We start from the raw sequence: 24,958 nt of genomic DNA, 5'->3' as shown, positions 1-24,958 counted from the left end.
TGTATCTAGGTCATGACAGGTAGAAAATATTTGAGAAAAGAACAGATTAGTAATTAAGTAAAGAATATTCCAGATCCATTTACAACGGATCTACCTAACAACTGGCAGTTACCACTTTGTGGAATCTTTTGCCTTTGTTTTGTTTTGTGTTTGTGGTAGGATCTTGCTAAGTAGCTCATGCTAGCCTAGAACTTTCTGCCTAGTCAAACTCAGTTGTCTTGCCTTACCTCCTGAGTGCCGAGGTTATAGGAGTAGGCACAATGCCAAGCTAGAATCTGTGATCTTAATGAGACTGTCCTATTAGATGTTAGATGCTGATGGCAAAGCTAGGCTCTAAGGCCACGTTATTTACGTCATTTTCCGAAGCTTTGAGAGTTCATGGAAACCCTGTTATTAAAGGGCAACAGTGTGACAAGCTCCAAAGAACAGAACTGATCACGATACATTTGCCTTGCTTGATTGGGAATGGGAAGTCCTTCTGGACGATTAGAACTCTGGGCACAGAACCTGCAATTCACCGGTTGTTCCCTCTACTTCCTGTCTTCTAGTCTGGGCTTTCCTTTGCAGGCTCTAGACAGTTCCCCATGTGCTCAGTTCCCTCTCCTGCTGTGTTTCAGCAACTGCACTTAGTTTCTCAGCATCTCACTGTATCACAGAATAAACCAAGACACTGGATTGGAACAGTTGGTTTCTAAATTTGATGGTAAGCCAGTGACAAATCCCTCTACCAATCCTTTACAAATTTTGCCAGTCAACTAGTGCCAAGAAAGCAGGACAGATTTCTGTGAAAGGATTTTAACAGATGGGATCATTCGAATCAGCGTTATTATTGTCTTAAAAATGCATCTAGTGCACCCACAGTGAGGCTTGGAAGGACACTGACAAAAATCTCAAGTTGAAATTAAACTGGAAAAGCATATGCTGGACAGATTCTCAGTGTCAGTGAAGTCGTCCCTAATTACTGTTCCATTCCCAACAAAAAGAGGCCCACATAGTCAACCTGCCTTGAGGTTGCCTATAAGCCTAGAAAGCTAATAAATCCATGAGGCTTTAGGGCTTTGAAACAAAAAACTGAATACATTTAATGTCCTTCCTAATTTTTCTTAAACCTTGGTGGTAGGCTTATGAGACCAATGATAAACAAACAATTCACCAGACACCAGAAATCACAGGAGAAACCAACTGGCCACGACTGAGAAGACCTAACCTTCTTCTTATAGCCCACAAGGCCTTACTCTTCCAAGACTGATCCTGGCTCCTTACCCGCTAACCCATCACATGGACCTATGTTTTTATGCCTCTCTTCATAAAACTTTTATTACTTGTAATGCAAACATTCAAATTTAGTTCTAAAGCAGTGGGTCTGGGGCTCGGAAGATAGCTCAGTTGATAAATTTCATACAAATGTGAGAATCTTCAGCACTCACATAAAATCCAAGCACAGAAGTATGTATATATAACCCTGGCTCTGGATTGGATAAGCCAGGTCTATCTCTGGAGCTTACCAGCCAGCCAGTCTGGTGCAAACTGTTGTCTCTCAGTTCAATGAAAGACCCTGTCTCAAAATACAGAGAGTGGTAGAAGAACACACCCAGCATTTGCTTCTGGCCTCTATCAGTTCACATACACATACCTACAGACACATACACCTACAGGCATGCAAGCATATACCTCCTACAAACACACAAATACAAAAAAAAAATGGTAGTATTTCTGCCATGTCCAAGCAGCAATAGAGTTAGAGAAGCAGAGGAGAGGCAGGCAGAGTTTCTCTCTGTCTCTATCTTTTTTCATCTTTGAGGGGTGGTATAGCTATTGAATCTTGGGCTGTGGGCCTACTAAGCAAATATACCACCCCTGATCTGCATCCTGAGCCCTCCACACCAGAGATCTAAGATTAGGGATGACCGTAACATAGCTCAGAAAACCTAAGTGGTGATAAGATCTGTTGATCTCATGTTAAAATGATAATGTGCTGGATATATGTGTGGTAATGATCAATTCTGGTCACCAACCTAATCGAATTAAGAAATACCTAGGATATTATTGAGGCATACATTTGCGTGTGGTGTGGAGCATTTCCAGGGAGTATTAACTGAGAAAGTAGAATCTAGCCCAAATATGGGCGGCACCATCCTATGATGCTAAAGTTCAGGCCTGACTGTAAAGGAAAAATGGAAAGAGGCAACTAAATGCCAACTACCTGCCTAGAGATACAATATGACTCTTGTCTCATGTTCCCACAGCCATGCCTGTGGAACTGTATCCTTTAAACCATGAGCCACAATAAATTCTTCCTGCCTTAGACTGCTTTGCAGTCAGAGCAATGAGAAAAAAAGAAAGCAAGACAAAAACCAATTGCATTTGTTAAATAAAGAATATAATCACAACTAACACTATTCACCCATTCTTTACCTTGTTTAATGTGACTACAATAGATGGCTATTGTCAGTAGTACATTTATGTATGGCTCATCATACTGTGTCATAGCACAGTATGAAGAGGTTCCCAAAAGTGCCTCGTCATCTGAAGTACCTTGAGGGAATTTTCAGCAGAGATATTCTGGGTCTCTATGCTCTGGTAACTCTGAATTTCTAGACCTCCGCAGTGAAGTTCTATTTAATATGTGCGCTTTAGGTTCTTCTATGGCTGGAAGATCATGGTCTCTGTCTTGTAGCAGGACCACCACTTCTATTGTCAGGGTTCAGGTTCAACTGATTTGGGTAGGTCCTGGATGTTTTTCAAGGCAATTCTCAAGGATCATTGAAGGATAGAAGCCATTTCTCTGGCTTGCTTCATGACATTGCTTAGCATGTCATGGTTGCCATGTAGCCCCCCCTTTCAATAAACTCTAAGCTCCCATGAGGGCATAATCTTCTCCAAATTTCTGTTTTTATAGTGTTCCCAGAAGCATGGAAGAACGAAGGGATCTCACTTAACTTTGTATAGGTGGCATATTGGCAATAACTCTCTCCTTGGTTGGTTCCATTTTATCTCTAGTTTACATTCTGTTTGTTCTTTGACCCCATATGCCCTTTTCTAAGAAAAACTGGGATGCTCAGCTTCTTGTCTCCCTAGAGATCTTTCCCAGCAGCTATAAGAGCGCTGTGAGTCCCCCATGCCTCTGCTGTTCACCCTACCTTCTTTGCTAGAAAGGCTGAGGAAATATAAGCTGTAGAAAGCTGAGGACAAGAGCTTCAAGCTGCCTCTGTCTTTAGCTGCCGGTTTTAGGCCCAAGTCCCTTACTCAGTACAGAATGGCAGCAGCATGCCCAGAAACTAGGGTATCTGAGGATCTGTATTCTAGGCTCACTGCTGCAAGTGACTGCCTTGGGAGCTGCCTTTAACTGTTTTCTGGAGCCCTATAAAATATTCCAGATTTTGAAAAACATAACCATTGGAAGTTGTCTTGACTCACATTTTGTGGGGTTTGAGAATCCAAGATGAATGGGTTGCATCTGGTAATGGCTTTCAATGCTACATCACACTAAAAGGAAAGAAGGGAAAAATGCATGAAACGAAAGAAAGAAGTGAAGCCAAGGGCAGAGAAATGGCTCAGCAGTTAAGAGCACTGGCTACTCTTCCATAGGACTCTAGATCCATTATTAGCAGCCGTCTCACAGCTATCCGTAACTCCAGTTCCTGGAGATCCAATATTTTCTTCCGGCCTCTGTAGACACCCGGCACAGAAAGCAAGTGGTTCACAGACACACATACAGGCAAAACACCCATACACCAAAGCCCAATAATAATTAATAAAAGAATGACAGCCAAATTCCTTCTTTTATCAAGACCCTACTCCTGTGATAACTACATTCTTCTATTTATGAGGATTCAGTCATCATGGCCCAATCACCTTTCCAAGGTCCTGTCTTTTACCTCCATCGTGTCGTGGCAATTAAATTTCAACACGAGTTTCAGAAGGGGCACCAAACCTTAGCATTCTAGCCGTCTCTCTTCAGACTCACTGAATTCATCTATAACACCAGAAGGGCAGAAAGCAAATTAACATTCACAATGATTATGGGATTCTTTAGGGCCCACTCACTCTCTGACTCTTTAGTCACAGTGACCCACAGAACACCAGCCAGGGGTAGGCCGTGCGTGTGTGCTCAGGAGATATCGGGGAACAAAAAGCCAATGATCTCTGTCATGGACTAGCTTAGAAATTGCAGTGTCGCATTATAACTGTGATGACTTCCTTCTTTGGGGAACCTCCTAAGCCTTTCTCCTTTGATGCTGGAGATCAGACCTTAGCTGAAGCAGTTCTCTGATAGGAGAGGAGCTTGTCTGCTTTCTGAGGAAGCAGTAGTTAGGGAGAGAGACACACTAGCTCAGCCTATACAGACCAAGGGTTTCTAGTGAACAACCAAATATTTCATAGGCATCTTTTCCCCACCCTATTGTTGACTTTCATGATTTGATGAATTGGAAAAAATGAGCAAATGATCTTTTGAAAAATAAAAACAAAACAAAACACTGGGAACCTTTAAAATAACAAAATCTAAGGCAGGAGAGGGAATTCTCTTGGTTTGGCATAGGGGATTCACATCTAATACTGAAAGATATGTAACAGATAAAGAAGGCAGAAAAGTTGGTATCTTTTGTAAGCTAAGGAATTGCTTTTCTTCTGGAACACTGGATGACAGAACGTTGAACTGAATGATTCTTACTGAGAGAGAAACCTTTGAGCTACTTTGCAAAATTACTTGTTTTTTTTTATGCTAAAAGAGGGGACTCTTCTGAATGAGTAAGGGGGTAATTGAAAACATGGTAGGATTATAGAAGACAGTAAAAATAAATGTAATTAAAAAAGGCCAAAGATCATCTGTGAGTTGTACATAAATAATGAGGCTACGTGAGATGAGTAATGAGAAGAGAGTCTCTCTGCATGACAAATGTGGGCCCAGTGACAAGGTGGTCCAAGGCTTTTCCTGACAGGAGGAACATGATGCCATAATCTCAAACATTGGAGGCTCAGGCCCAATCAGTTCTCCTGCATGGAGCCGGATTAGGAAGGCTGTCCCTTAAGGCACGGATGACAGATTTTGGTAGCCTGGTAGTTAGTGGCCATGCAAAAAGTATGTTATAACAAAAACAGATGGAGCGTTGCATGCCTTAGGAAGGGCTTAACGTGTTTACTAAATACCTACTATGTGCCAAGCCCTAGCTTGGGACTCTATTGAAATCATGGTGTTGCTGAATCTAAGTCTCTAAAGGTAGCCGATTCCCTCCTTGTATTTTGTGGGTAGAAAAACGTAGGCTTGGACAGACTGATACAATCTGCCACCACCATGCCATATAACATGGTTGGCCTTTGTGAGACCTTTCTTCAGCCATGTAGGGACCAGTCTATACCGTTCCCTTCAGCAACACTTCAATTGTGAGGAAAAAAAAAAAAACGGTTAAATTTTTGAGCACGAATATTTTCATAGGAGAAGGGAGGTGTAACACGATGGATTTGGATAGATGGAGTGTGCCCGTGTGTTTGCTTTGGTGCTACCTCTAGCACACACAAGAAGAAAGAAGTCAACATTTGTTGCCTACTATTTGGTACTACATGTGACACCAAACCTCTTGAAAACCACAGTGTCATCAGTAGTCCCTTCCAGCGCTAAAATCCATTATTAGGGGTTGTTATTTTTCCAGCCTCAAAGAACTTGAGCAACTTTATTAAAGTAAACTGGCTGTTAAAGGGTACAAGGGTTGTACTCCAGGGTCAGGCCTGCACAGACTGTGAACACACAGAGTTGCAACAACGGATCCCAGAAGAGAGAAGATTACAGATCAGGCGCAGATGAATGAGAAGGGAGTTCAGGGATATTTGGGACATAGTCTCATGTTATGATCAATTAATTGAGCTCCAATGAGATGTGGCCACTGCCCCGTGATAAAACGTATGTGCGTAAATAAGCTAAAGTTTGTAAATACGCCTGACTAAAAAGAGTACCAGCTCTTTTTAATCCCAAATTCAGTCAGTGGATGCCCGAGCCACAGCTTCAATCCAAGTGACTTCCATAAGGCAATCAATCCTTCTGGGTGACATGATGAAGATGGTGGTTTATTCTGAGGCTATGAAGAAGGGCCTGTCCCTAGTTCTGTGGGAGGCCAGGCCCAGCAGGATACTATCTTGGGATATTAGGAAAGAAGACCCTATGGTGTGGAGGAGAAGGGAGGAATCATGGTTGAAAGCATGAAGAGCAGACTGGGTACAAGGAGGCAATGAGAATCATGGCAGAGCTTAGAGAACATGAGAGGGAGATGGAGGGGCTGAGCATCAGGAGTACCAGGGCAGTGGTGAGAAGGGTTCCCTGCACAGGTCAAGCTGAGGCTTCAATTTAAGTGTCCTGTTCTAGACAGCCATGCTGTTCGTCCCTGCTGGTGGTAGCCAGCCTCCACCAAGACCAAAGGAGACCTTCCTCCCTATGCTCTCACTGCTTTGTACACTCTCTCATAGGGGGCCTGTGTGATAGGAGGAAGTGGCAGAACACTGTCAGTCCTGAGCCTGGGTTGTGAAGATCCCTGGCCCTTTCTCTCTGTCAGACTGTGTACTTGGGAGAAGCTGCCATATGTGGAGCAAGCCCAGTGAGAAACTGCTGTGATGAAGGGCAAAAGCCAGCAGGCCCGGGATTGAGCTTGGAAGCATGTCCTCCAACAAAGTCAAGCTTGAGTGACCAGAGCCTCAACTGATCCAGGATGTAAGCCATAAATGCTGTTGTGGAAGCTGCTTCCACAATTCTGACCTTCAGAGCCTATGGGATATAATATATGATTGGTGTTTAATGCTTTGATCAGCCACACAGCAGTAAATGCCTAAAACACGGCCCAAACGGGGCAGGGTGAAGTGATGTATGCAAGCCCACACAGCACGGTACACCTCAGACCCTAAGTTATTGCTAAGTCTTCCTGACTTCACATCTACTCATTCCAGTAGTCCATGCTTGTTCTGGCTGGTCTTATGTCAATTTGACACACAAACTAAAGTCATCTGAAATGAGGAAGCCTTAACTGAGAAAATACCTTCCTAAGATCTAGCTGTAGGACATTTTCTTATTTAGTGATTGTTGGGGGAGGCCTACCCCATTGTGGATGGTTCCATGCTTGGTGGTCCTGGGTTCTATAAGAAAGCAGGTTGAACAACCCAGAGGGAGCAAGGCAAAAAGCATTACCTTCCACAGCCTATGCATCAGCTCCTGTCTCCAAGTTTCTGCTCTGTTTGAGTTCCTGTCCTGACTTCCATCAATGATGGGCACTGTAGTTGAAGTAAATAAACCCTCTCCTCCCTAACCTGAGGTCAGATGAACGAGGCTCTGAGTGAAGCAGCCATAGGAATGTGATGGAGGGAGAGAAGAAACCTTAGCGGCTAAACTTTATTGTTTAAAACAAACTGCTAAGCATTTGGGGGATATTGTTACTGTGGTCAAAAGTAAGAGGGACACACACACACACACATACACACACTCACACTGAAGAAAGAATCTGAATGATGTATGCAATACCCGTTACCAACCGGTCTTTCAAGCTGTTTTATGGCTGGCCATTGGCCTCAAGATCAGATGAGAGATTCAACACTTTAATTCCCATGGCACGCTACCGTTTTCATAATAAGGCAGCAGGCCATCACTCATTGCTTTCATATGCATTTTCATGTATCTCCCACAATTTGTTAATCCCCACTTCACGGATAAGATTAGAGGGTTAACAGAAGTTAAGTAATTTTCAAAAAGTTCCCTGACTGAAGATGGTTGGGTGGGGTGTAGCCTAGGCTTGCTTGCAGCCTTTCCTCTCCTCCACACTTTCTGGCATGTTCTTTTCTCCCTCTGTTACTTCAAGGTTTCTAATTTGTCTCCCCTTCTCTACCTCACGTTGTTTCCACATGGCATGCAGCAGTCCTTATAAAGCCCCACCCTGCATTTACTGTGCCTCTCTCAAACCTCCCAATAATCCTGTTCTAGAATAGTATTCCAATCACACCTCACAGCTCATAAGTCTGTGTAATCTGGCTCGTGGCAACCTCACAGACCCATCACTAGTTTTCTGGTCCTTCTTGAAATGCTCTGTTCTGGAATATTCCCTTCTAAGAATCCTAATCTGGCGAAGGTAGGACACTCTGCCAGGCGGGCACTGCAGTCCCTCTTCTCTATTGCACCATTCACCTGACATCAAATCCTCCCAGTCCTTTATTGCTTCAGAACCTGGTCCACAGAGATACGTTGTAATATTTGTACTGTACAAAGCTATTTAGGATAACTACTTCCTTCCTAGGACTCTGCCCTGAAAGGTTTTTTTGGGGAACTTCCCCAAACTGTTGGTCATCCAAGAGGGCTGAGCTCAAGTTCAGGCCAATCCCACACTTCAAATCACCACATATGACTCCACAATCAAGAGCTGTTCATTTAGGCACTGACTCTGAAAACCTTTGTCAAGATTTATAGCTTCTTCTCCTTGGCTCATGCTATAAATAACTTCATTTGACTAAACTTTCCATTAAGGCCATTCACTTGGATTGTACTGTGGTACAAGTGAGAGACTATATGTCTGTGTCCCTAAAACTTTGCAAATGATGGGTACCCAACAAATGCTTGTTGAAATGAATATTTGTGTAAGTTTAGATGAAGACCCTAGTGCAAACCTTTTAATGGAGTCACCATTATTCACTAACAGAATGACTTGGAATGACTAATGAAAGTGTAACAGGCACGGAGATATGTAACAACAGTACTTGGGCTATTTAAACACGGGTTGTCAAGGCCAGGCAGAGGAGGGGTGCAAGGGTGAGTATGTGTGTTCATGTGTGTGTGTGCTGTGTGTGCAGTGTTCATGTACAGTGTGTGTAGTGTTGTTTGTAGTAAGTATGTGTATGCATGTAATGTATGTGTATAGTGTGTATAGTGGTGTTTATAGTTTCTATAAACACATGTAGGAGGCAAAATGAAGAGATATTGATAGTGATGGAATTCCAGTCTATGGATAATTTAAAGTTCTCTGTCCTTTGCATCTGCTTGAAAGTTACAGTTTTTTCGCAATAAAGCCACATTAACGGTTCCTGTTTGTAATATAAAGCAAAAGAAGACAACAAGAGGCTGAATGGTTGTCAGGATTTGGGGTACAGAAATAGGAGAAGGAAGAGCCAGAGCTGAAGCCAGGAGGAAATGCCTGGAGAGGAAATTCAGGAGGGACAGAAGTGAAGGACGGGACCCTCAGTGGCCAGGTACCATGCTGGTTTCTCTGCTTACAGACTGAAGACTGGCAAGAGCTAGGCAGAGATGGCAAGATGGCAGACAACAGCTGCCCCACTGGCGTGAGCTCAGAAGAATTAAACATTCGTATTTGCGTACTGAGGACTGTTTGCAAAGGCCTAGCAATTTGTTTTATATTATGGGTTAAAGTTCCTTTGTGGTTTTTGTGGTTGTTTGTTTGTTTTGAGAATACCTGTAAACAAAAGCTTTTCTTTCCTGTTGAATCTCTTTAAAAATAGCACTATATTTGAGAGACTTAATTCTTCCACAGGGAAGCGTTAGAAAGCTATAGCTTGGCTTAATATAGCAATTTCATTTACAGTGTAAAGTGTCAGTTGCAGGCCTGATTCTTTGCCAAGATGGCATCCGCAGAACTCCCGAGCAAAGTTGACAGCTGATGTTACCAAAGCAAGAGAGGTTCTCGCTGAATTCACCCGGGCCTGCTCACAACTCAAGACAGGGCTGACTGAAAGCACTGCAAATACATTTATTTTTCAACAAATATGCACATAAAACATATGGAGGCTATGTATATCGTGGTATTCTGGTTTGCATTCTACAACAGAAAAACAAGTGAAAAACTGGTGAGACTTAAATAAAGGAGTGGCAATGGAAGATAGCAACCTTAGGGTACCCAGGTGAGAAGGCATGTAGGTTTTCTGTATTTTCAGCAGAATATACCTGTGAATCTACAACAATTCACAATTAGGAGCATTTATTTAAAGCAACCTGGAAAAAAACACACACACACAGTTAGTGATGCTATCTTACATATTTTTACTTGGTACTGTTTTAGTGTATGTGTGTGTGTGTGTGTGTGTGTGTGTGCTTGTGCCTGTGCCTGTGTGTGTGCATGTGTGTGTTATGTGGTATACATGTTTGTATATGTAAGCGTGGGCATAAGTGTGCAACCATGTACATGTGGAGGTCAGAGGACAACCTCAGGTGACATTGCTGGCCTTCCATCTTGTTTGAGACAAGGCCTTTTCTTGCTGTTTGCCATTGTGTACTCCAGGCTAGTTCGCCATGAGCTTCCAGGGAGTGGCCTGTCACTGTAGGAGGATTGGGGTTCCAGTGCTGCCACATCCAGCTTTAGAAAGGTTCTGGGGCTCTGGACTTAGGTCTTCACACTTCCTCAGCGATCGCTTTCCCCATTGAGCCATCTCCCCAGCCCGTAAGAGTTTCTTATTTGTTGAGTCCCCCTGTTGGGCTCGGTGTTTCCAGTTAGTTTCAGCAGACCTGGTAGGTCAATATTCCCCATCCCTATCTCGAATGCTCACAGAGTTCTGCCCTCTCCAGGTCTTCTTGGTGCTTCTTCCAAACGTCCTTATTTAATCCTTTTCAATTGCTCTTCCTCACTAGGGTCGCCACATCAGAGGAATTCAATGGACCATACTAGCTTGTTTCCTTTTCCCTCCTGAGTAGGGGTTTCTTAGACTCTAAAGCATCAGATATTGGACAGGTCTACTCTTGGCTATGGAGCTCTCTACACAGAGCATTGTAAGATAGCTAGCAGCCTCCCCGGCTCCTACCCACCAGGTGCCCATAGTACCTTTCCAATCATGACAATAAAACTGCCTTTAGACAGTGCAAAATATCACCCCATTGGGAATGGTGGGCATAAAAAATGAAGGTCAAGTTCCATTTTTGCTTTCAAACATTGCCATTCTAGTTCTCTGCTTTATCCATTCACCTTACTTCCCTGTCCCCAGACATCTTCCAGATACTGTCCTTCATCTTCTGCCTCTTTGCTGCTGTCTCTTTCTGGAATTCTGTGTCCCCGTTGTCCTTGTTCCTCTGGTGTGATAAGTGGCACCAAAGAATCTCTGATATCTGAAATCTGAGTAGAAGCAACTTTTTAACCTACCAGTTCACAACTTTCACATCATCTTTTTAGACATGATTTCTTCTTCTTCTTCTTCTTCTTCTTCTTCTTCTTCTTCTTCTTCTTCTTCTTCTTCTTCTTCTTCTCCTCCTCCTCCTCCTCCTCCTCCTCCTCCTCCTCCTCCTCCTCCTCTTCCCCCTCCTCCTTTCTTCATCCATGGTTGACTCTTTATTTGTTGTTCACTTAGGAGCAGATTTGCATTTATAACCATCTGTATCATCTCTGTGTAGAGCAACCAGACTTTGAATACATAGGCTATGTATTAGTCTTACATAACATTAGTTTGTAATTGCTGTAGTCTAAGTTTTTTGCCAAATAAAGTAAAAGAACACCATTTTTCTCTTATCCTGGAGTAGTAACATGCCCATAGTCCCAGAAGCTGGAAAGCTAAGGCAGGGGGGTTATGAGTTAAAGGTGCAGTAGCACTTGCTTCTGAAAAGGAGAGCCCAGACACACTTGCTCCCTGCCTCCAAACCCCATGACTTAAAAAAAATCAATTTAACCAAGTGCCTTTGATTGCTTTTAAACAGTGTTTGAGCCTGGTGAGGCCCATGGGGACAGAATTGGACCTAGTGGGCAGATGCAACTTTGAAGTTAACACACAGAGGCATTTCTTCTTGGAAGCAGTAATGAAATTACTAGTATCAACCTCCATGTTTGGTCCAGCAACCTCCAGTGCTGGGCTCTGTTTTCAATAACTCATGTACATTAAGTTATCACAGTGACGTATAAGATAGGTCCCTATTTTGTCATCGATAAACTGAGTAACAAAGAGCTTAAATGAAATGTCTGAGTGATGGAACCCTAGAGACAAAACTCTTAACCAGTGTTTTCTATTGTCTCTCAAAGAAATGGGCTGCTTGTGGGTACAGAACATTTTCTGATTGGAGTATAGATTAACAGCTCAGAATGTTTCTGTACTGGGTAGGTTTCTTCCCTCTGAGCCTTTTTGTTGTTTACAGTTGTAAGATTCTCCAGCCCAGATAGCATATCTTGACTTGGCCTCTTCAGTGCTTTTCATGGTGTCTGTCACATAGTAGGCTTTCAACAAAACTAAACTGAAGGCCTAAATCCCAACATCTAGGGTCTGTGAAGATGGAAAGAGCAGATCTGATTCCAGAAGCCCTCCCTGTCAGAGGCAAGCACTTTCTGCTGGGAGTTAGTTCTACTTGCATGACATCATCTGCTGTCTCTGAGACCTGAAGGTCAGAAGGCATTTTTTGCGGTGAGCTTCCTCAGTCCATCCCCAGGCAGACACTGAGTCCATCAAGGACACTCTTAAAGAGTCTGATAAATCAAATTACACTGACCCAAACATGCACAGTCAGTTGAATCCCTTGAATAGCTAAAGTCACTAATACATCTTTTGGAGAGGAGACTGTGGACTGTGCAGTGGGACAGATAATAGACCTCTTTTAGGTAAGCCTTCATGAAATCAAGAGCAAGTCATTTAAAATTGTGATTAGCTTTGGATAACTCTAATTTAAAGAAAGAACAAAGAACAAATTTATGAAACAGAAATGAGATTTACAAGGGATGGTTCTAAGTACCATATTGAAAAGAATAAAAAGAACCAGTGAGGTCTCTATAGACATTGGGGGTATGAAGAACCATCCTTTACTTCAGGAAAGGCCTTTGAGAGGTGAGTTCCAAGGCTGGACAGGATTGGCACCCAGGAACTCTTTTCGATGCACAGAAATGTGTTCTGTAGACAGACGTAACTTGGCAGGACACCGGACCTTAGAGACCTGGCTAAATTCCGGGGTCCTTAATTGTTAGGTGCAAGATCTGGGCATCTCACTTTGACATTTTGTAAAATGAGGATAATAACACTTTCTCAGGGTATGAGAGGATTTGAAATAATGTGTAGAACAAGCAGACTGCCAATAAACAGGAGCTGTTAGTATTAGACACTGTTCGTGGAACAGTTGATAGGAAGCAGTCCATTCTCTGCTCTCCTGAGGCTAGACCACTAGTAATGGGGGCTTATCAACAGGATTCTTGCGTGGATTAGGATTTAGGTTAGGTAGCTGCGGGACTGCAAGAACTCTTGACTGTCTGCTGCTTAAATTCTCTTTTAATTGTATTCCCCACAGACAATTCCACATATAAGTCTTCCCTCCACTACTCATGCCTTTTGACAAATCATTTCTTTATTCACCAATAGTTTATTGGAGAATTTATTCACCAAATTCTTTATTCACCAACAGTCAATAATAGCAAGCCTAACACAATAAAACTCTGTTTTATTTGCTTGCATTAATCTTTAGCTGCCTACCATTTGTCAGTTGTCTAACCATCCATCCATCCATCCATCCATCCATCCATCCATCCATCCACCCATCTATTCATCTCATCGACCTTTCTGTTCTATCTCTTCTTCACAGTGTTCTCTGCTTCCTAATATCACGTGTGTATTATAAGTTCCCTGAGTACATTACTTCCAGAGAGTTTACTACATACTGTCTTTAGGAATAAGTAACATTCTTTGTAATTAGTTGGAAAAGAAATAACTTAGTATCTTGTCCAAGTTGCCTTTGGGTGTCCCAAATGGCCCAAAGAAAAACATATACAAAGCAATGGTATCCAGGAATGTGCTGGGAATCTTTGCATAATTAGTTTCTAGAATTTCTAAGAACAGCCATGTAATAACATTAACACCTCTTTACAGTTGATAAATTTGAATCTCTGAGGGGTTCAAAATCTCATTCCAAATCACATCAGATGACAGAGCCAGATGGGACTGCCTTTAGGTTGCCCATTTCCTACCTTCTCATGTATCTCCTATGGCCCTAGTGGGTGCTTGTCAGTCAGCATTCCCTGCCATTGCCTACAGGGTACTGTAGGCAGGAGCACACTATCTGCTAAGTTGTCTCTGCTGCTCAATAAACTGTTGTTTCTCCTGTCATCTCACTCATAAAATAGATGTCTATCAACACTACTTGGAAATGGGGTAAAGTCAGGTAAAATCTCTTCCTCAGTAAGGTCTTAATCTTCTGTGAGTGTTGTTCTGTGCACAAGGCCAGAATCCAGCAACAGTGAGGAGAGACAGTAATTGCAAGAGCAATCACACAAAGTTCAAGGATGCTGAGCCAGAGTTCCCCTGCTTAGATTAAATGGATCATTCCATAACATGGAAAGGGAGCATTGGCAAGCAGAGCTGAGGCAGCCTAGCAAGCCACTTGAACTCATAGTGGAAGGATACAGGGCCACTAAAGTCAATGACAGACTTGAGAGTTCACTGCTTGCTACTTGCACCAGCACCATTCCTTATGTAAATACAGACCGGCTTAAAAACCTCCACTCCTGAACTCATTAGGTCAACCACTACATATCCTGGAGCCTCTGGAGTATCCACAACTGCAGCAAATCCCTTAATAGTGAGGAGTAAAGCCCTTCTTTATAGATTGCTTTGTAGGCCAAGAATGGGAGAAAAGAGATGACAAGGTATATTTCTACCTGGAACTTGAAACAAGCACTCCTTATGGTTATCCAGGAGAACAAAGACTGAGGCCCTCCCCTGAGACAGGCCTTTGACTATCCATGAGTGAGTTTCCTGGCTGAGAAACATTATTCATATCTTTATGTGAACTGGTCCACAGCAGAGATGCAGGAATGTTGAGAAGAACTCCTTTTCTCCCCAGTGAGTGCCTCTCCTGCTTCCCTGAAGCCAGATGGAGCAAGTACTGCAGCTCCTCCATATTGTGGCTTCACAGTGGGAACTGCTCTGTCATCACAGCCAGAGCTAGTCTGGGGTGGTCTGTTTATCCAGTTGTGCCTTCCAAACTAGGTTGTCTCTTTGGGCTCTATTCATATATCTGCTGCCAGGCAGCTTTCATTAAAAAAAAATCCTCATCTAGGGGTAATTTATACCCAATGGAGTCAACAAAAATTATCTTAATAGGCACTTGGTGGCAGGTACATTGCTAGACACAACACAGAAATAAACAATATAAGATGCTTGATTTCAATGATCTCTCTACCAAAGAACACAGGAAAGATGAAAATTGCAGACCAGCATGCTTGATGCTGGAGGGAAGGCTTCTGTGGCTATCGGGGCACAAGGTAGGGGCTTCTACTTCTCATTTGGGAAAGTGTGGGGATAGAGGACAAAATATGAGCAAAGGCCAGGCTTAGTGAGTTGGAGTTTTATATATATATATGAGTCTTTAACCAATTCATTGTTTAAAAAAATAATTTTAAAGTAGTAATTTGGTGAGGGATAAGGTTAGAGGCTTTGGTATAGAAAAACAACAGGTAGACATTCTTAGCAAAGTATTAAGAGCTTAGGACACTGAGAATGCTACATAGGGATTTGAGCATTGTAGTTTTTACCTACTACCTAAAGAAAAAAGAGGGCTGGATAAGAGATGGTTAAAAAAGCAAGTGAAAATGGCTATTGACAATAATCTGGAAGTAGACTACAAAGGCCATTACATCTGTGTGGCAGAGAACTGGAGGATTATGAGTGTGTGCATTGGGCTGGCTGTACATGGCTCCTGGGGAAGAAAGAGGGGGACTCTGGGGGTAAATACAGGTTAACTTACATGACTTACAGCTGAGGTCAGTAACTACTGCAGAGGAGACAATCAGGACAAGAGTGAGGCTGGAACAAGGTAGGTGTGGACAAGGAGTCAAGATGATTTCTCTGGATCCAAGGTGCCTCTGCATCACCTACCTAGTGTTGCCCAGAAATTTATTCCTATCGCTTTGCATTAGAAATACTGATTTTTGAAATTCAATAGAAAGAAAACAAGGAGCACCTCACATAGAAGTCAGACTGCAGGAAGAAAACCTAGCCACAGCCCTCAATAGAAGCTAGTATAAAAATGAGAATAATCACTCAATAAGGTAAATGCTCAGGGCAAGTTTAACTGTTGTTTGTTTAAGATGAGGCAAACCTGAGTAGGTTTATAAACTGGGAGGAAACAGCTATCAAAGGAAGGAATGAAAGAGAAGAACTGAGAGAAGAGATATTTGATCCCGCAAACTCCAGGGGTGCAACTGAAGAAGAGACTGAGCTCCGGCAAAGCAGGGGGGAATCCCACAGAGCAAGCCCTCTCAGAAGGACAGAGAAGTCTTCAAAGCAGGAGTCCACAGGCAGGCAGTGCTGTGCTCTCGGCCACAGAGCAGCTATGTAAGTTGACAGAGACACCTGAAGTTTATAAACTTTGCATGCCTCACCTGTAGAGTAAGGAAAGAGTGTTGACCTGAGGGTTACTATGAAGATTCCTTGACATCAGAAATACAGAGTACTTAGCACAGTCCTGGGACACATTAAGTCAGTGGTTCTCAACCTTCCTAACGCTGTGGCCTTTTAATATAGTTCCTCAGAAATCATAAACATTTTGGTTGCTACCTTAGAGCTGTAATTATTTTGCTACTGCCATGAATCATAATGCAAGTATCTGATATGCAGAATATCTGATCTATGACCCCTGTGAAAAGGTCATTTGACCCTCAGAAGGGTCATGACCCACGTGTTGGGAAATGTTGCACTAGGCATTCAAGAGCCGATTGGTTTGTGTCACTCTTGTCTTTGATATAGCCATCGCAGTTTCAAGTATAAGCTAAAAAGCTTTGGGGGCCTCAGAATCAGAAAACTGAATCTTAGCATCTTTGGTGTGAAGTGTGTTTTAAATTCTAAACAATCTTTGAACAACACTTCTGGGAGGAACGAACTTGTTTTCTTAATTAAGGCCTGACTTAACATACACATGTGCCAGGGGAAATATTTTCCTCCTCTTCTTACCTGTAGACATTCTAGCTGGTTCTGTTGTATAAACTGGGTTTTTAATAAAAACACTACCCTACAAAGATTTTGACTCTTCCTTTGGAATTTATTTGAAAGCTGATTTTGAAAACCTTCTAGGGAGACGTTGGATGCAGGAGTTCTGTACTGGGGTTGTGGGCCAAGATGGTGCTTTCGCAGGAGGCCCTCACCTCCCTGGCAGAAGGGCTGTGGCTCAGGCGCGTCGGGGAGATCTCAGAGTACATTTATATAAGGCCCACCCGGGATCCTGCAATCTTGAGCATCTTTTGTTTTCCAACCGGTTATTCCTTTTTTCTGTCTAACTTTACCTTTTTATTTTTTTTTTCTTTAAAGAGAGTGAAAAAGGTAAAATCATTCCGGTTTTGGAAAATAAACAACATGCACAGAGAAATAATGGCTGCTGGGTTGTTTTTTATACCAAGATATTCACGTGTGCCCATTCACACATACCCATTGCTGTTCAACACACACATCGAAGTGCACTGGTCAGAACTACCGTGTCTATCTTTGGCTATGTACTGTGGTTGCTCTGGGCTCAGAGAGAAAGAAGGACATGGCTCGCATGCTTCAAAAAAAAATCCCCACATGGGAATGGGGAAAATGACTCGGTGCACAAGAGTGCTTACCGTGCAAACATGAAGTCTCGAATTTGAATTCCTATCAGCCATGCCAAAATTAAATAAAAAAAAAAAAAAAAATCCATGGTAGGCTGCACATGCACCTGTGATCAGCACCGGGAGGTCACGGGGCAGAGACAGGAGGATGTCTGTGACCTGCTGCCCATCTAGTCTACCTCCGGGCTCAGTGAGAGACTCTGTCCCAAGGAGCTATGACAAAGTAGCAGAGCAGGACACTAGACCTCCTCCTTTGGCCTCTGCATGTGTGGACAAACACATATGCATGCAACCCCCAACACACACACACTGCCCCATCCCCCCAGACAGAAATACTTAGATTCAGACATTTGTTGGTTTGTGTCACTTTGCTAGTAATGTCAGGTATAGAACCCAACTGGAAGGTTCCTGAGTTCAAATCCAGTCCCATGCCTCTACAGCACTGTTGATTTTCATGCTAATGGAATGTATGGGTTTCATACCTGCCAAGCATGGTATGAAAGCCGTTTTCCCAGCTAAGAATGTTCTCTTTGGTTTCTTCATCTTCTGCTCAGAAACGGGCCTTTCCTCGTTCATACTCCTAGATAAACTATTGACTTTGTCCCACCTGTTTCTTAACTGGATGCCTCGGGCCATAGCGCCGTTGTCACAGATCCCACACTGGACTGCAGGTGGGCAGAGAATGTGTGCCTTCTGTGAAAATCAAGAAGGGGTGATGCAGAGCAAGGTACACCCTTCCCCAGAAGCAAGATGTCTCAGACTCTAAGCCAGTGGTTCTCAACCTTCCTAATGCTGCAACCTTTTCACCCAGTTCCTCATGTTGTGGTGACCCCCAACTAGAACATTATCTTGTTGCAACTTCATAACTGCAATTTTGCTGCTGTTAGAAACTGTAATGAAAGTATCTGATATGCAGGGTATCGGACATGCAACCCCGAAAGGTGTTTTGACCCACAGGCTGAAAACTGCTAGCAGGATGAGGAGGATGTCAGTTGTGTCACCCTTGCTTGGTCTCTACTTCCATGGCCACCTGTACCAGCTATTTTACAGGTGGGAAAACCAAGGTTCTGTACACCAGCCCTTAACTGGCTCTCATGGAATTTATGCAGAGGATGGCCTTGCTCCTCAGTCTAAGAACACGTAAGAATGGTGTAGCATTAGTAAGACACATACATGTATATATGTTCTAGGAATGGGAAGGCAGTCCATTAAACTCCTCCCTACACAGTGTAGTGGTTGTACTCAGGGCTCTATTCCCAGCTGGAATAAGATGCTGAGCTAGAAGAAGACAAATTGTTCTCCCTAATTTGGGGGGGGGGAATTATGATATTAAAAAATTTGAAGTACCTTTGGTCATATGTATTTGGCAGAGCTGGGGAAAAACCTGGAGGTGTATCATTTTCATCAGGACAGTAAACAAACAGGGAACTCGGTACTGCTACAGGATATCACTTCCGGGTGGGGAAGCTTTAGGCCTCCTTAAAGGCCAAGGTGTCCCCAGGGGAAAGACTCTATCCAGGCAGCCCACAGATTCTTAGTGTGAAATCAGGCAGGCTTTGTCCTGCTTAGTCTTATACGGTGGAGAACCTCATGAGACACGCTTTGATAATCCAGTTCTGAGTGTTAAGAGGATGCTGCTATGGTTTGTGAAGCTAGAACTCATAAGTCCTCCTGTGGATGACAGCAGTGGCCAGCTGTGAGTGACATCAGTGGGAGTGGGACCAGGGGTCTAGAGAACAAAGCCTGAGTCTATGAGTGGAATGCAAAAGAATTTAAGCTGCATCTAAGCCCGGGTCATAGCATGTGAATGACGTTGTCAGATGCCATTCAGTTGTTTGACTCCACAGTGGCCACCTGAGTTTACAACCCCACCCTGACACTGGATATAACTTTGGGATCTTGAGCAAGGCAATACTCTTATGTAAGGTGGGGATAGCCATGCTCCACTCAGAGGTGGGGTGAGGGTGGCATAAACTAAGTTCTGGGAGCAGCCAAATATAAGCACAGACCCAATAAGAAGTGGCCTGTGGAGGCAATGCCTGGGCTCCGATCCCTGCTCTGCTACTTTCTAGCCATACTATGATACCAGGCACAGTAGAGTTTCTCTCTACTTCAATCTTTCTCAGCTCCCACCAGACATCATTGAGATAAGGCTTGGCTTCCCTCACAGGACTGCTATGAGGTTGAAATTTACTTAAGATGCTTAGTGCCAATAAATTATGACTAGTGAATGGGCTTTCAGCCTGTATCCTCCAAGCAGTGTGGTCTCTATCACTTGGAGTATGTGTTAGCACTCACAAACAAACAGAATATGTCTTTAACTTTGGGCATCAATGGACTCGAAACGCAGATTAGGATAATCTCTTAACCATGTCTTTAAAATATTCATAGTGGTGTAATGTCGCGATAAACGGGTCCTCCAGGAACCCTTAGGATGGATGCTAGACCTCTGTAAGGGAGGAAAGCCAAGAGGCTGGGTTGTGGCCAGGATGAGCTGGAGTCCCTGCTCGGGACAGTTCCTCCCTACCATACCATAGGCTGTTCCTCTCAGCATTGTGCTAAGGTAGGTTCTGATGTAGGTAGGATGTGCTCACCAAAGACCCGCTGAATTGATGAGTAGGGCTTAGTAAAAGGAGCGCATGAAGAATGGGTGTTGGGAGGGGGTGTTGCAACCCTTGTTGCTTGGCCTGTGAGGCTTCAGGGGTGCCCAGTGATAGCAGAAGGGAGAGCAGTATGACTTGGAGGGAAAAGTATTCTTGGAGAGACATCAGCTAGAGATGGAATAATCCTGAATTACAGTGTTCTACAGATCTGCAACAGAGTCAAACCAAGAGGCTGCTGGTTCCCAGAGAAGAGCCGGCACAGAATCAGAGGTTGCTGAAGAGGAAGCCAGGCTTGCAATCATATGGAACACACTCATCGCACCAGGCTACCTCCTGCGGTCAGGACTGAGGGAGTAGCATTAGAGAAATCAGAAAGGGGGATTAGGACTGCACCTTGTCAAAAGTGCCACCTGGCAGGCTGGAGGTGAGGGCAGGTCCTCTGCTGGGTACACCATGGAAAACCAGGAAGCAGCACTTCCTGAATTCTTACTGTACGGAAAGAAAAAGGTGCAATTTATATATTATCTCATGTAATTCTCACACCCCTTTAATTGCTGTCATACAGATGATGAAAATGAACTCCTTTCTCCCAGATCGTGCAGGTTCAAACTGACCATGACAAAATTCAAATTCAGGTTCATGTTTAATTGCTGTCAAAGCCCTGAATCTTTCAGGGCCCTTTCTTTTTCCAAACCTTGTGTCCTAGGAGGTCACAGACATCAGGAGGAGAGCTGCAGTTAGGTAGACAGTCTGATAGCTAGACCCCAGGCTCAAGTGGCATGTCAGGTGTTAGGTGCCACATGCTGATTGGCGGCCTCTTCCTGGGTACCACCTGTCCTAGCTCACGAATCAGCAAGGCTCAGGGCCTGGGCCCCAATGGCCTTTCAGGTATTGGAGGTCAAGGACTTACAAATTAGGCCACACAGCCCTAATCTTCAAGGCTGGTAAGTATGGCCCTTTATTCTTATTTTCTGAAGGCTTGATTCAACCTTTACTTCCTCATCCATGAACATGATTCCTTCCAGGAAAGGGTAGAAGTTGAAGTGAACTAATTAGCGATTACTAGGAACCTTCCCAAATGTACATAAGTGGATAAAATTGCTGGTGTCATTACTGTATTACCCCAACCATCACAAGGCTGGCAGGGAACAGAGAGCAAGGTGAAGGATGCTCTGGGAACTGAATGACATTCACTGTTGGCCTTGTAAATGGCTCTGTGATCTTATGCAAATGTCTTAACCTCTCTGGGTTTTAGTGAAAAAGTCTATAAAGGAATCACTGACATCAATGGGGATGAATCACTTTGAGCCCTATGAAGAGACAGCATAAACACTGGATGATGTTAATAGCATCTTTAAACTGATGATGGGAACGCTGCATCTGTTCAGTTTCCAAAATACTTCCCCCTAGGTTGCTGTCTTAGCTTCTTTCCCTGTTGCTGTGATAAAATATCCTAACAAAAGCAAATGAGGGGAGAATTTATTTGCCTTGCAATTCCAGGCTACAGTTAATCACTTCAGGGAACTCAAGGTATTGGGAACTTGAAGCAGATAATCACATCCACAAAGAGCAGGGAGAATACACGCATACCTGCTTACATTCCCTTTGCTTTCTCCAGTCTAGAGAATGGCACCGCCCACAGTGGACTGGGCCTTCCCAAGATAATCTACCTTGGGCCATGTTCCCAACATTCTCCCATTGAAACTCCTTTCCCAAGTGATTCTAGATTGTGTCAAATCACTAATCAAAAGTTACCATTACAGTTGCCATGACTTCATCTTATATCAGCTCTTCGATTTAGGTTGAGAGAGCTATTTTCAGACCGTGGTGAGGATTGAGAAAGTGAGCCTCTGAAAGAACAAATCATGTTCAAGGTCAAAACACCGAAAGAAAGGGGAAAAGACAGAACTCAATAATAACGAATTGGTATCAAGTGAAATAAAAAAAAATGCATATAGTACAAGGCAGAGTTACAGCTGAAGAGCTATTCAATTACAGTAGCAGTGCTGTGAAATGTTACTGTGTGTGTTACAGAAATGAAGACATAGCTGCAGAGATGTTAAGAAACTGGCAAAATAGTCTACTGGGAAGGACGGAAAGCTTAGCTGAGGAGTATCTGCTTAGTATGTGCAAGGCCTGGGTTCCATGCTCAGCCTTAGAAAAATGAAATGGAGAAAAAAAGAGAAGAGGGGTTTTTAGTATAGGTTACTGGGTCCCTAGGTCCCAGAAAACTTAAGATTCATTGCTGCCCTCACTGCAGCTTCTGAGAAGGGTTTTGATTAAACAAGTCATTGTTCAGTTCTTCTGTGCCAAGTGCTGATGAAGACACCATGGAAACGGTGACCTGAGGCCCCATTTGTATGTGGATCACTAGTAATTAAGGAGGCAAACCCGTTGCCCATCTTGTGGTAAGGCTCAAATTACATCTCCTTCTAAAAATACACCGTGAGATCGTCACCCCCATTACCCAAGAATGCCATCCTACTTTGTGTGTGGCTGTGGTTGCTTATATTCAAATGTGGTTACAGAGGAGTAGTTTGGCCCCTGACCCCATATGGCTACAGTCCTTCCGGGAATAGAGCATAAATGTACCCATGGAAGGAAGAAAGCTGAAACACTATGGATTGAATATGAATGCCTCCCCTCAGGGCTCATATTCTGGTCCCCAGATGATGGTGGTGTTTCGGAATGTAGTAGAAGCTTTGGGAAGTGGGAAGTAGTAGGATGATGCAGTGGGTCGGGGGGCGGGGTGAGTCCAGGATGATGTTATCCCAGATTGCTTCCTGGTCTCAGTCTTGGCTTCCTCTCTGCCACTGAGACTTGTTCCCCAAGCCTTCTCTACCATCGACTGAGCCATCTGAAATCATAAGCCAAAATAAACCTTTTCCCTTTTAAGTTGTTCGTGACAGGTGTTTTGTTACGGTGATACCAAATTAACTAACCTACTTGAGGCTGGAGCAATGTCTTTACTGGGGAAGGAACTCCAGCAGTGACTTGCAATCACTACAAGATGAGAAGGGACAGGGTGAGAGTCTTTATAGGTTCCAGAAGGAGTGTGGTCCTGCCCAAACCAGGTTTTTAGAACGCCAGAACTGTTAAGATATCAGATTTCTTTGTTTTAGGATACTCAATTTATAGTGCTTACCTAAAAGAGCCTGAATCAGGTGGCGGGATATGTTACTGAAAAGAATGTGTAATTTACACACACACACACACACACACACACACACACACACACACACACACAATCAAGCCCAGTCTTGCACATAGGGTAGAGACTCCCCAAACCACTAAAACTTGGCTGTTCTTGAGCTTCAGACCAGCAACATATGCTGTCCCTGCCTGGGCCTCTTGCCTTGCAGGCTCTTATCTTCCCCATAAGACTCCTGGTCTGTGGCTGTTTCTTCACTCACCTTGACTGCCAAAGGTTTACTACACAAATTAATAATGGAAACGAGATTGCAGCTGGCAGCTTCGAGCAGGAAAAGCGGCGAAGGCCTATTGCACAGTAATTGTTTGCATACAAATGGATGCCACAGCTGAAAATGACGGTAATGCTCAGGGAAGCAGCCCATCAGGGCTGCTGATGGGGATACTTTGGTACCCACTCTGATCATCTTTGCTGTTATGGGAGTCTCAGATAATGCTCAAGAGTGCTTCATTGCTTCTGGGCTGTTGTGCTCACCATGTCCTACTCATTTTGACCTGGGGAGATGGCTGTTAGCCAGGCCCAGGTTCTAAGGACAAAGAAACTGTAGCTTTCAGTATCCAAGTGGGTACCCTAATAAGGGGAACAGGGACTGTTTCTGACATGAATGAACTCCATGCAGGTTTCTTTGACCTCTGCCACCCCCCCCCACAAGGGAGGAGCAGCCTTGCTAGGCCACAGAGGAGGACTTTGCAGCCAGTCCTGAAGACACCTGATAAACCAGTATCATATGTAAGGGGAGAAGGTTCTCCCATATCAGTGGACTTGGAAAGGGGCAGGGAGGAGATGAGGCTGGGAGGGTAGATTGGGAGGGAAAGAGGGAGTGGGATACAGCAGGGATACAAAGTTAAAAAACTGTAACTAATATTAAAAAATATAAATAAATAAAATTAGCATTTAAGAAAAAGAAATAACAACCAAACAAAAAGAAGAAGAAGAAGAAGAAACTGTAGCTTTGAGAGGTTTGGAAACTATTAATGGATTAGGGGAATATCAATAGGGACCTTTAACCCTATGCTTTTACATTAAGACCAGAAAGCTTCCTGAAAAACAAACAAAACAACAATAACAAAAAACAACAACAACAACAACAAAAAACAAAACACCTTTATAAAATGTAGTTGTTTACAAGCTTTTTAATGATATCTAGCATAATTAAGTATTAAAGATACAGATGTATCCGATGGGCAACTTGGTCCTGATATGGGTTCCCTAGAAAGGGTAATGGGGGGCTGGCTCTGACATGGACTCTGTTGCCTGCTTTTCAACAGGAGAAGAGGCAGAGCTCAGTCCAGATGCAGCTTGATATGCTGGTGTAGGTGGGTGGGTGAATGAGGGCTCCTCTTCTCAGAGGAGTAGGGGAGGGGGCATAGGAGAAAAAGGGTGGAAAAGTGGGACCAGGAGAAGAGGTGGGGGACTATGACTGGGATATCAATTGAATAAATCAAAATTGAAATTAAAAAGATAGTCTATCATTTATTTTTTTTCCCTGATCTTGAAAGTAGATGTAATTCACATCCAGAGAAGAGTCTTGGAGAGTATCTGTGATTTCTGAAGATCATATAGTAGGTGGGGTAGAGGCTGTGGGAAGCCAACACTGGACTTTTATCCATTCCCATCTTAATTTGTCCACAGGG

General features: G+C 43.5%; 1 protein-coding gene across 8 annotated transcripts in view; it reads right to left on the bottom strand.

Annotated features, from left to right (window-relative positions):
* Dab1 (DAB adaptor protein 1) overlaps window positions 1-24,958 on the bottom strand; it is a 1,075,378-nt gene that overhangs the window by 467,822 nt on the left and 582,598 nt on the right. The window contains exon 4 of one of the 8 annotated variants that reach the window (XM_060366052.1): window positions 3,418-3,486. The exons of the other annotated variants lie outside the window; for them this stretch is intronic. The gene's annotated coding sequence lies outside the window, so the exon portion shown is untranslated. The remainder of the gene's footprint in view (window positions 1-3,417; window positions 3,487-24,958) is intronic. 8 annotated transcript variants of the gene reach the window in all.

Source organism: Meriones unguiculatus, chromosome 12 (genome assembly GCF_030254825.1).
Source record: "Meriones unguiculatus strain TT.TT164.6M chromosome 12, Bangor_MerUng_6.1, whole genome shotgun sequence".
Lineage (NCBI taxonomy): Eukaryota > Metazoa > Chordata > Mammalia > Rodentia > Muridae > Meriones > Meriones unguiculatus.
This window is presented reverse-complemented; position numbering and strand designations above follow the sequence as displayed.